This window comes from Sarcophilus harrisii, chromosome 6 (genome assembly GCF_902635505.1).
Source record: "Sarcophilus harrisii chromosome 6, mSarHar1.11, whole genome shotgun sequence".
NCBI classification, from domain to species: Eukaryota; Metazoa; Chordata; class Mammalia; order Dasyuromorphia; family Dasyuridae; genus Sarcophilus; species Sarcophilus harrisii.
Window position 1 is genome coordinate 93,105,175 of NC_045431.1, and position 10,720 is coordinate 93,115,894.

Sequence of the window (10,720 nt, forward strand, 5' to 3'; positions counted from 1 at the left end):
ACCATCATAGCTATTGTGTGGAGATAGATTGGGTTGCAGAATTAAATTTAAAAGAGAGGAATTAGCAGGATCCCACAATCGTTTGGAGCAACATTTATTTGGGCTTAAAAGGGTGGTCACTGAGTAAGTAAAGAATTAAATGCAATACCCTTTGATCCAGCAGTGTTACTACTGGGATTATATCCCAAAGAGATCTTAAAGAAGGGAAAGGGACCTGTATGTGCACGAATGTTTGTGGCAGCCCTTTTTGTAGTGGCTAGAAACTGGAAACTGAATGGATGTCCATCAGTTGGAGAATGGCTGAATAAATTGTGGTATATGAAAATTATGGAATATTACTGTTCTGTAAGAAATGACCAACAGGATGCTTTCAGAAAGGCCTGGAGAGACTTACACGAACTGATGCTGAGTGAAATGAGCAGGACCAGGAGATCATTATATACTTCAACAACAATACTATGATGACCAGTTCTGATGGATCAGGCCATCCTCAGCAACGAGATCAACCAAATCATTTCTAATGGAGCAGTAATGAACTGAACTAGCTATACCCAGAAAAAGAACTCTGGGAGATGACTAAAAACCATTACATTGAATTCCCAATCCCTATATTTATGCACACCTGCATTTTTGATTTCCTTCACAAGCTAATTGTACAATAATTCAGAGTCTGATTCTTTTTGTACAGCAAAATAATGTTTTGGTCATGTATACTTATTGTGTATCTAAGTTATATTTTAATATATTTAACATCTACTGGTCATCCTGCCATTTAGGGGAGGGGGTGGGGGGGGTAAGAGGTGAAAAATTAGAACAAGAGGTTTGGCAATTGTTAATGCTGTAAAGTTACCCATGTATATATCCTGTAAATAAAAGGCTATTAAATAAAAATAAATAAATAAATAAAAACTCTTTATACATTAAAAAAAAAAAAAAAAAAGAATTAAATGCAAGAGATTTGTAAAAGTACAACTAGCTCTATTTGACTCTGCTTGGATATGGGAAGTGGGGAGCTAAGAAGAAAGTCAGGATCACTAACCCGGGAGAATGGCAGCTTTTAATAGAAATAGAGAAGTCTGGAAGATGGCTGAGTTTGAGGGTTTTTAAGAGAAGAGGTGAGAAAGATTTCAGGCCTGGAGGGCAACCCTAATAAAGCAGAGGCAAGAGATAGAATGCCTTGGAAATTGCAGGTGGGCATGAGTAGGTGTAAAGTACAATAAATCTGAATAACCAGAGTGTGAGAAAATTTTTAGCCCAAAGAAAATAGGAAGTCACATTATTATTATTATTTTTGAGCAGAAAATGGCATGGTCAGGTTTTCAGGACTATCGATATGGAAGGTATACGGGGAAAAAGGAGAGCCATAACCAGAAAGGCAATATCACAACATTTCTGGTAAAAGGAAGATGAGAAAGACTTTTAAGTCCAGGTTTTTATATGTACTCCTATTCAATCTCTGTCTCTTTCTCTGCTTTTCTCTTCATCGCCTCTCTGTTTCTGTCTATTCATCTCTTACTCTTTCTCTCTGCTGCTCTCTTATTTGTTTTCTCACTTTCCCTTCTCCCCACCACTTCCATCCCAATAGAATTTTTTCAACCCTATCTATTACTGTCTCTTGATCTTGAGTTTTGATCTCTCATTCCAGCCTAGAGGCTTTACACATTTTAATTCTATTATCTACCTTTTTAGTCATCCATCACAGCTTTAATCATGTGCAAATTTGATAACTACATTCAATTTAAAAGGATTAGTTTAGAAACAAAAAATCCAATCACCTGTAGAACCCATTTATCAATAATAATATTTGATTATTTCAATTGTCTTGTGTCTGGGTGCTATTCCTTTATTATTATCAGCCTCTTAATATAAATTAGCCAAGCTGTCTTATCTTATAACAATGCCTCATCTAAAACTGGTGGCTCTTGAGGAAAAATTAAGGATAAAATTTAGGAATGTTTCACAGAAAATCAATATACCAAGTAGAATTTTGTATCTAACAGAAAAAACAAACAAACAAATCAATTCCACGTTGATTTGAAAGTTTTAGAGCCTTTAAAAAAAATAACAAGTTAACATATATTGGATTACTTGCCATCTAGGGAAGGCGTGGGAGGGATGAGGGAAGGAAATTTGGAACACAAGGATTTGCAAGGGTCAATGTTGAAAAAGTATCTATTCAAAGGAAAAGTTTTAGTTAAAAAAAGTAAAAAATTTAGGGTTAAAATTAGCACATAACTATTTGTGTGTGTGTGTGTGTGTGTGTGTGTGTGTGTGTGTGTAAGGATTCAATGCCACATCTGGGTATTAATCCTATTTTAACTAGAGCCAAGAGAAATGTCCTATAATTAAAAATGGACCTTTTGAAAATAATTAAAACATTTAGTCTAAGTATGGGACTAAGTAAGGGGAGAAAAATAAAAATCTTGTGAATGCCAAGTGCCTTGAGGTCTTGGGGAAATAGTGCTATATAAAGTATTTTTATTTTAATCCTGGCTCTGATGTTGATTGCCTAAGTGACCTTAGGCAAGTTATTTAGCCCTTGCCTTCATTTCCCCAGCTCTAAAATAAGATTAATAGTTACCTACTTCACAGAGGTGTTGTGAGGATTAATTAACGAGTAGCTATTTTCCCAAGCCCATCCTTACCTTGAACTGGAGAATTGAGGATTAGGTTTTTCCCTGACTATCTTCTCTGCCTTATTCAAAACAAAATAAATCAAAACAAACAAAAACTTACATGAAAACCATCTTATCAAGGGGAGGATTGGAGAAATAAACTATTATTGTAGATAAAAATATAATAAGACTAGTAAATAGTATGAATTGTCCCAGTATATAGGAGAGGTAGACACTTGGAACAAAGATGCACAGATACAGAGCTTTGATGTTCAAAGTGCTCTGCATGCTAAGCATTATTACCATGAGGTACATTTGGTAACTTCTTTCAGCTTCCTTTCAGTAGTATCACATCTCTATGCATAACTATTCAGAGCCCTAAAATTTTAATTGAAAATAAAAAGGGCTATTCTGCATTTCTTCCTCAATGACCAATGGAGACAGCACCAGTATCTACCTGCCCTGACCACATGTTCACCAAAGATAAAATTAGCAAATAATTGTCTCAATTTTGTGCTCTGTGGTTACATGTTATGAATTTTAATTTCTTTTTTTTTTTTTCAGTGCCACTGCATTTCTTAAAAGGCAAAAGGAAAATAATCCCCCATATACCTTTTTTGGGGGTAGTGACCCTTCTTTGCTAAAAGAGTATTTCATGACTAAATTAAAATTCTCTATCACCGAAGATCCTCTTCCTTCTGGTAAGAATTGAGTAACATAAAAATAAACAATAAATTGTGGAATTGGGATTGAGATTGTACTGGTCAATTTATTACCATACAATCTGCATACAAATGCAGATTGACAAGAATTCCACAAAACAAAATTTTAAAATGGTAAACATTCATTTTTAAATCTATATTTGACTAAAACCTATTTTCTTGTGTTGTTTTTGTTTCACAAATTAAGACCAGGTGTGTTCATAACTACTTCAACAAGACTTTCTTCACCTATTTCTCCATCCTTTTCTTTGGTTTTCCCTCTCTTCTAAGGTGTTCCAGAGTCTTGAGAGTAAAAATATTTTTTGCAACACGTTTTGAGGTAAAGAAGAATAGGAAACAAAGTAAATACTCATCAATAGGAGAATGGATAAGCAAATTGTGGTACATGAAGGTAATAGCATATTACTGTTCTTTAAGAATTGACATATATGATGAGACCTGCAGAAACAGGCAAAGTAAGTAGGGCCACGAAACAATATGTATGACTATAACAATGTAAATGGAAAGAACATAAAATTTTTAAAAGTGAATCTTGCAAAATTACAAATAATAAACTTGACCTCAAAGAAGAGATGAGGACTTTTTTGCAAAAGTGGGGGCTCCATGGAGTATGAAACATTTCACATAATGTCAGAAATTTTTTTCTCATTTTAAAAAATTCATTGCTTTAGGAACAGCTTTCTTCAGAGGGGAACAAAGTGATAGAAAATATAGGTGAAATAAAAGAAAAATATATCAAATAGATATTTTCTTAAGAAGAGAATTGGGTACAAGTGGACAGTCCTGTAAAAGATCAGAATCCTAATCTATTTATAGAAGCTTATCCCAAAGATATGGAAATGTACCTTCCTCCCTTCTCTAGAGCAGAGCTTCTTAAACTTTTCCTACTTGTGCACCCATGAAATTTTTACACAAACCAGAGTATATAGATATATAAAATCAGTATATAAAACATTTATTGATAAATCATAATTTCACGATCTCCACATTCAGTTAAACGACACCATATGAGGTCATGACCCATAGTTAAACAAATTTTGCTCTAGAGAATTGGAAGACTATGGATGAAGAATACTGTCAAATACAACTGATATATTAATTTGCTGAATTGCTTTCTTTCTCTTGCTTTTCTGGGTTTTGTTAAAAGAGATGGTAGGTGATAGGGAAGAAAAGAAGGGACATTCTAGGAAAAGACAGGTGATGTAAAAATAGAAAATTAGAATCTCTGCTTGAAATCTCAATTCAAAGATCACCTCCTATGTAAGTTCTTTCCTTTCCTGATCTACCTAGTCACTAAGGCCTCTTCTCCAATTACTTTATGTGTATATCATATATATTTACATATGTTAAAATTACACCGCTCAATGGCTATCACTGTGCCCCTAGTGTAATGCAAATTCTTTGAGGGCAGGATCTATTTTTTTTTTCTGTGTCCCCCAGGGTCCAGCATATGCTAAACATACAGATCTCAATAAATGCTTCTTGGTGGTGTTGGTAGGGTAATGTCCAATGGACATAGAATCTACTCAGATAATGCCCCTTGCTCATTTAAGGTCTTGGGAATCACAAATAAAGGGAAATCATTCTTCTACCTCCAGACTTTATTAACATCTATATCTTCCTAAGAATTTCAAAAACAAGTACTTCATATTAATTAATAATAGAGCACTTTAGGGTTTATTTTACAAAGTCTAGATTAGGAAACTAGGAGGTAGGTAGGTAGGTGGTACAAGTCTCTCATCAGTCTGATTTTGCAAATGAAAAGACTGAGGCTCTCATAATTTAAGTGATTTACTTTGGGGCACAAAGCCACCTAATTTTTGAGGCCCTAACTCAGATTCATGTCTTTAACTCCAAAAACTGTGTACTTTTCCCATTACAACGGGTTTTCCTAATATGATTATTAGGAAATAAATCTAATTTTAATCTAATCTAATCTAATATTAGGAAATGAAATTTAATAAATAAAACTAAAATACATGGATTTTCCCACTTAATAGTATTTAATTTTTTCCAATTACATGTAAAGATATTTTTCCATTTATTTTTGGTAAGATTTTGAGTTCCAAATTTTTTTCTTCAAACTCTTCCCTTCCCAAGACAGCAAGCAATATGACAAGTTATACATGTACAATCATTTTAAACATATTTCCATATTAGATTATATTGTGAAAGAAAAAAAAACACAACAAAAGTGCCATCTAAAGAACTAAGGAGACTGAATACAGATCAAGCCATACTATTTTCACTTTTTGTTTTTTCTTTCTCATGGTTGAATAGGTGAAGTTTTCTCAGTTTAAGATTAAGCCACATTATCCCTATTCCCAGAGTGGGAAGATGAGGCCTTGGACCTCAGGTTTCAGGAAGTCATCTCATCTCTGGGTCCTCATCTGTAAAGGTCAAACACACAGGAAGTGACCTGACCCATGGGAAGCAGACAACAATGGTCAAAGATGGTTCCTTCCTTTTAGTTTATCCAATTGAGAAGGCTTGGGTCTTTTGCTATTTAAACCCAAGAAGCCAGAAGCTGGTTAGCTTCCACGGTGCACATGGTGGGAGTTGGGATGGCTCCCAGATGTGTGTTTGGATCTCTCCTTGCAGAGACAAAATAAATGCTTTCTCATTGTACCTGAAGATATTTCTAATTAGTTAACTTGGGAGAGGGCAGGGTCTAGCACCCCTCCCACACATGGTTTTTTCATTTTGTTCTGATTAGGGCAGCTAGGTAGTGCAATGGATAAAGCATCAGTCCACAAGTCAGGAGGATTGAGTTCAAATTTGTCAGATATTGAACATGGGCAAGTCACTTAAGCCTGATTGCCTCAGCAAAAAAAGAAAAAGAAAAGTCATTTTGTTCTGATTTTTCTTTCACAACATGAATGTGGAGATATGTTTAAAATGCACATCTAAAATATGTGTTAAACATAAAACCAGCTCAAAGGAGTACTCCAGCATTTTCTGTAGATGGGTTTGTGAATTCTCATTTGTTTTCACCAAAAATCATTAACATGTCCCTTCCTCAGATATGCCATTAAAAGTCAGCTCTCTTTGAGCTCAAGCTAGGATTGAGAGACCTGAAGAGGATACAAATATTTATTAAATGCTTACTATATTCCAGCCACTATGCTAAGCCCTGGGGATACAAAGAAAGGCCAAAATAATTCCTGTCCTCCAGGAGTTTACAATCTAACCAGAGAGACAGACAACTTGCTAACAATTTTGTACAAACTATGGCATGGAGGTAAATCTCAGAGGCAGACCAGGCCTCTAGGCCTGGTATCAAGGAAGGCCTGAGTTCAAATGTAGCTTCAAACCCTTACACACTTTTTATGAGTCATTTCACTCAACTTAGTCTCTTCCTTAACTCCGGGAAGATAATTAGCACTGATCTTCCTGGGATCAAATGAAACAATAGTTGTAAAACACCTAGCACAGAGCCTGGCACACAATAAATGCTTTATAACCATGCCAGAAGTTCACTCTACTCCCAGATCTTATCCTGGAAGCACCCCAGCTATTCAGCCTCTTCCTCTGATTGGTTGAGGAGGAAGATGTCCAGAACCTCCACATCTAAATTCCTCCCCAGGTTGCTGTTTACTCACCAGATTTTCTCTGGGGCTCCAGTGCGTTATTCCCCACCACTCACCCACCCCAATTCTTTTTTAGCTCATCTTCCCCTATTATACTGTAAGCTTTCTGAATGCCAAGATGTTTAGTAATTATTTCCAATGCCAGCATTTAGTAATTATTTAATGTTTGTGCCTTAATTTATGTAGAAGAACTCTAGGTTTGGGACAGTCAGTGAAAATGCATGGAGTCCAGAGAGAGAGTATCTTATGAGAGGAACATGTCATTGTATTGCAGAGTTACACAGAAAGGCCCATGTTATCAAAAGCTTTAAAAGTCATTCCTACAACTTTTAGGAGTTGTAGGAATCCTCCTACAGAATTGGATTCTAAAATTCAATCAGATTTTGATAGCCTTTCCCGAAGAGAATAATATCACTGGAACCTATTAGTCTCAGTTATGATAAATGCTAACTTTTTTTTTATTATAATAACTTTTTATTGACAGAACCCATGTCAGGGCAATTTTTTTTACAACATTATCCCTTGTACTCACTTTTGTTCCGACTTTTCCCCTCCCTCCCTCCACCCCCTCCCCCAGATGGCAAGAAGTCCTATATATGTTAAATATGTCACAGTATATCTTAGATACAATATATGTGTGCAGAACCGAACAGTTCTCTTGTTGCACAGGGAGAATTGGATTCAGAAGGTAGAAATAACGCGGGAAGAAAAACAAAAATACAAACAGTTTACATTCATTTCCCAGTGTTCTTTCTTTGGGTGTAGCTGCTTCTGTCCATCATTGATCAATTGAAACTGAGTTAGATCTTCTCTTTGTCAAAGAAATCCACTTCCATCAGAATACATCTTCATACAGTATTGTTGAAGTATATAATGATCTCCTGGTTCTGCTCATTTCACTTAGCATCGGTTCATGTAAGTCTCTCCAGGCCTTGCTGAAATCCTCCTGCTGGTCATTTCTTACAGAACAATAATATTCCATAACATTCATATACTCCAATTTACCCAACCATTCTCCAATTGATGGGCATCCATTCATTTTCCAGTTTCTAGCCACTACAAACAGGGCTGCCACAAACATTTTGGCACATACAGGTCCCTTTCTCTTCTTTAGTATCTCTTTGGGGTACAAACCCAGTAGAAAGTGCTAACTTCTATGGATTTAACTACTGTTCCTGTGCAAAACCAACCCCACAACATATTTTCACTCTTTTTGTTATTTGCTTGCATTTTGTTTTCTTTCTCATTTTTTTCCTTTTTGGTGTGATTTTTCTTGTGCAGGAAGAAATTCATATAGCCAACTCTTGCCTTTCCTTTTATATTCCATCTGGATGTCCCTAGGCATCTCAAACTCAAACTGCCCCCTAAAACTTATCTTTTATCTCAGTCCACTTCTACAACTTCCCTTTCCAACCACACCACTGCCATTTTTTTAAACCTCAAAATCTATTATAACTCTTCACTTTTATTCATTTACTCCCTTTCATATTATTTGCCAAATCTTGCAGATTTCAATTCAACTCTCCTATCTCTCTCAAGTCTTTCTACTCCTACCATAACAGCTCTGGTCCAGGCTCTCATCACCTCATCAGGATTATTGTAATAGCTTCCTAATTAATTTCCCTGTCTCGGTCACTTCTGTCTTTAATTCATCTTTTATAGTTACAGAATCCCTTTAATACAGCCACGACCATGTCACATCTCTTTCAAGAAATCTCTGGGTTCCTTCTTGCCTGGCTAAAATATAATCTCTGATTATATTTTAGTCCTTCCTAATCTGGCTTCGTTCTACATTTCTAGAGCAAGCATTCATTTACTGCTTGCTGTTGGGATGTTTTACCCTCATATCTGGAATGCTCTCTCTCCTTACCTCTGGATCTTGGAATCCCTTGGATCCCACTCTACAAACTACATTCCACTCAACTTAGACCCCTGAGAGCTGACCCTTTTAGAAGTCTCCAGATTTGGAATTTGGGATTTTTTTTGGACAGTTCTCTCTTTCCTTCCTTCCTTTCTCTTTTATTAAAGCTTTTTATTTTCAAAATAAATGCACGGATAATTTTTCAGCATTGACCCTTGCAAAACCTTGTGTTCCAATTTTTCATCTCCTTCCCTCTACCTCCTCCCCTAGATGACAATTCAATATATGTTAAACATGTTAAAATATATGTTAAATCCAATATAAGTATACATATTTATGCAATTATTTTATTGCAGAAGAAAAATCAGATCAAAAAGGAAAAAAATGAGAGAGAAAATAAAATGCAAACGACAATAAAAGGAGTAAAAATGCTATGTTGCACAACATAGCATTTTTACTCCTTTTATTGTCTTCATCACAAGATCATTGGAACTGGAAAGGCCTGTCTTTTCAAAAATTTGTATTAGTACTAGACATTTTAGAGCCCACAGCTGGTTCCTCTGGAGGCCAAAATACCTGCAGTTTCCCTTTACCAGACAACTCCTCTCCCATCAACAGGTACAAAAGTTACAAGGAAACATCATCTTTGTTATTGTTCAGCTGCATCTGACGTGATCCATTTTTGGAGCGTTCTCAGCAAAAATATTATGGTTTACCGTTTCCAACTTATTGTACAAATGAGGAACCTGGGAAATAGCATTACTTGCTCAGAGTTGCACAGATGAGGAAACTGAGGAATAGAATTATTTGGGTCGCACAGCTAATAGGTATTTGAGGCTTGTTGTACAGATGAGGAAACTGAGGTAAATAGGAACTCCTATTGATTGATGAGTTGCTCGGAGTAGCACATTTAGGAGGTATCTAAGGCTAGATTTGAACTAGGGAGGATTCGTTCTTTTATCTCCAGGCCGGGCTTTCTTATCCACTTTGAGCTGCTTTCCCACATCGCCTCAGGCTAGTGCTTTGATCCTCAGCAGAGCCTCACCCACCCATCACACACCAATAACAAGATGCCTTTAGGGCAGCGGTCTATGGTGGATGGTGCAGCCTGGAGGCACCTGGAGGGATCCCGGCCTCTCAGTCCTGGGGGATGGGAGGGGGATGGGGAAGATGTGAGTGGGTTTTTTTTTGTTGTTGTTGTTATTGTTGTTGTTGTTTCAAATTCCTCCCACTCACCCCAGCAGGGTCCTTCAAACTTCCGTTGTGGGGGCACAAATTATAAAAAGAAACAAAGTCTTTTGGATCTATAGAACAAACCTCTAGGTGGGGAAGATCTGAGTGGGGTTTTTAGTTGTTTCAAATTCCTCCCACTCATCCCAGCAGGGTCCTTCAAACTTCAGTTGTGGGGACACAAATTATACAAAGAAACAAAGCCTTTTGGATCTATAGAACAAACCTCTAGGTGGTTTGGAGGGTCCGATAGAAGCTTCCAGAAAGGGCTCCATAAATCCTGTCTGATTAACCTCTCCGACCCTCAAGTTTCTCCGTATGTTAAATGAGAGGGTTGGACTAAATAGATCCCTTTTAGTTTTTAGAATTTATGATCATGCCAAGTTTACAGAAAGGTGGATCTGCAATATGAGGATGTAAGTTTGATAAAATATGAGCTTGTAGATCCACCATTTATTAATTTTGACACTGAGGCAGGCTTTCCGGAATTCAGTTTATTTACTGGTAAAAAAAATTGGGGTTGAGTTAGATGATTTTTAAAAGTTTTTCCCGGCCCTACATCTTTTGAGTTGGATTTGAGCAAATACAAATGCTCTCATAAATTTAGCTACCTCATTAGGTTGTCAGTAAGCATGAAGCACCTACTATGTGCAAAATCTTGGTGATAAAGACAAAAAGCAGTCTCTGCTCAATTATGTACAA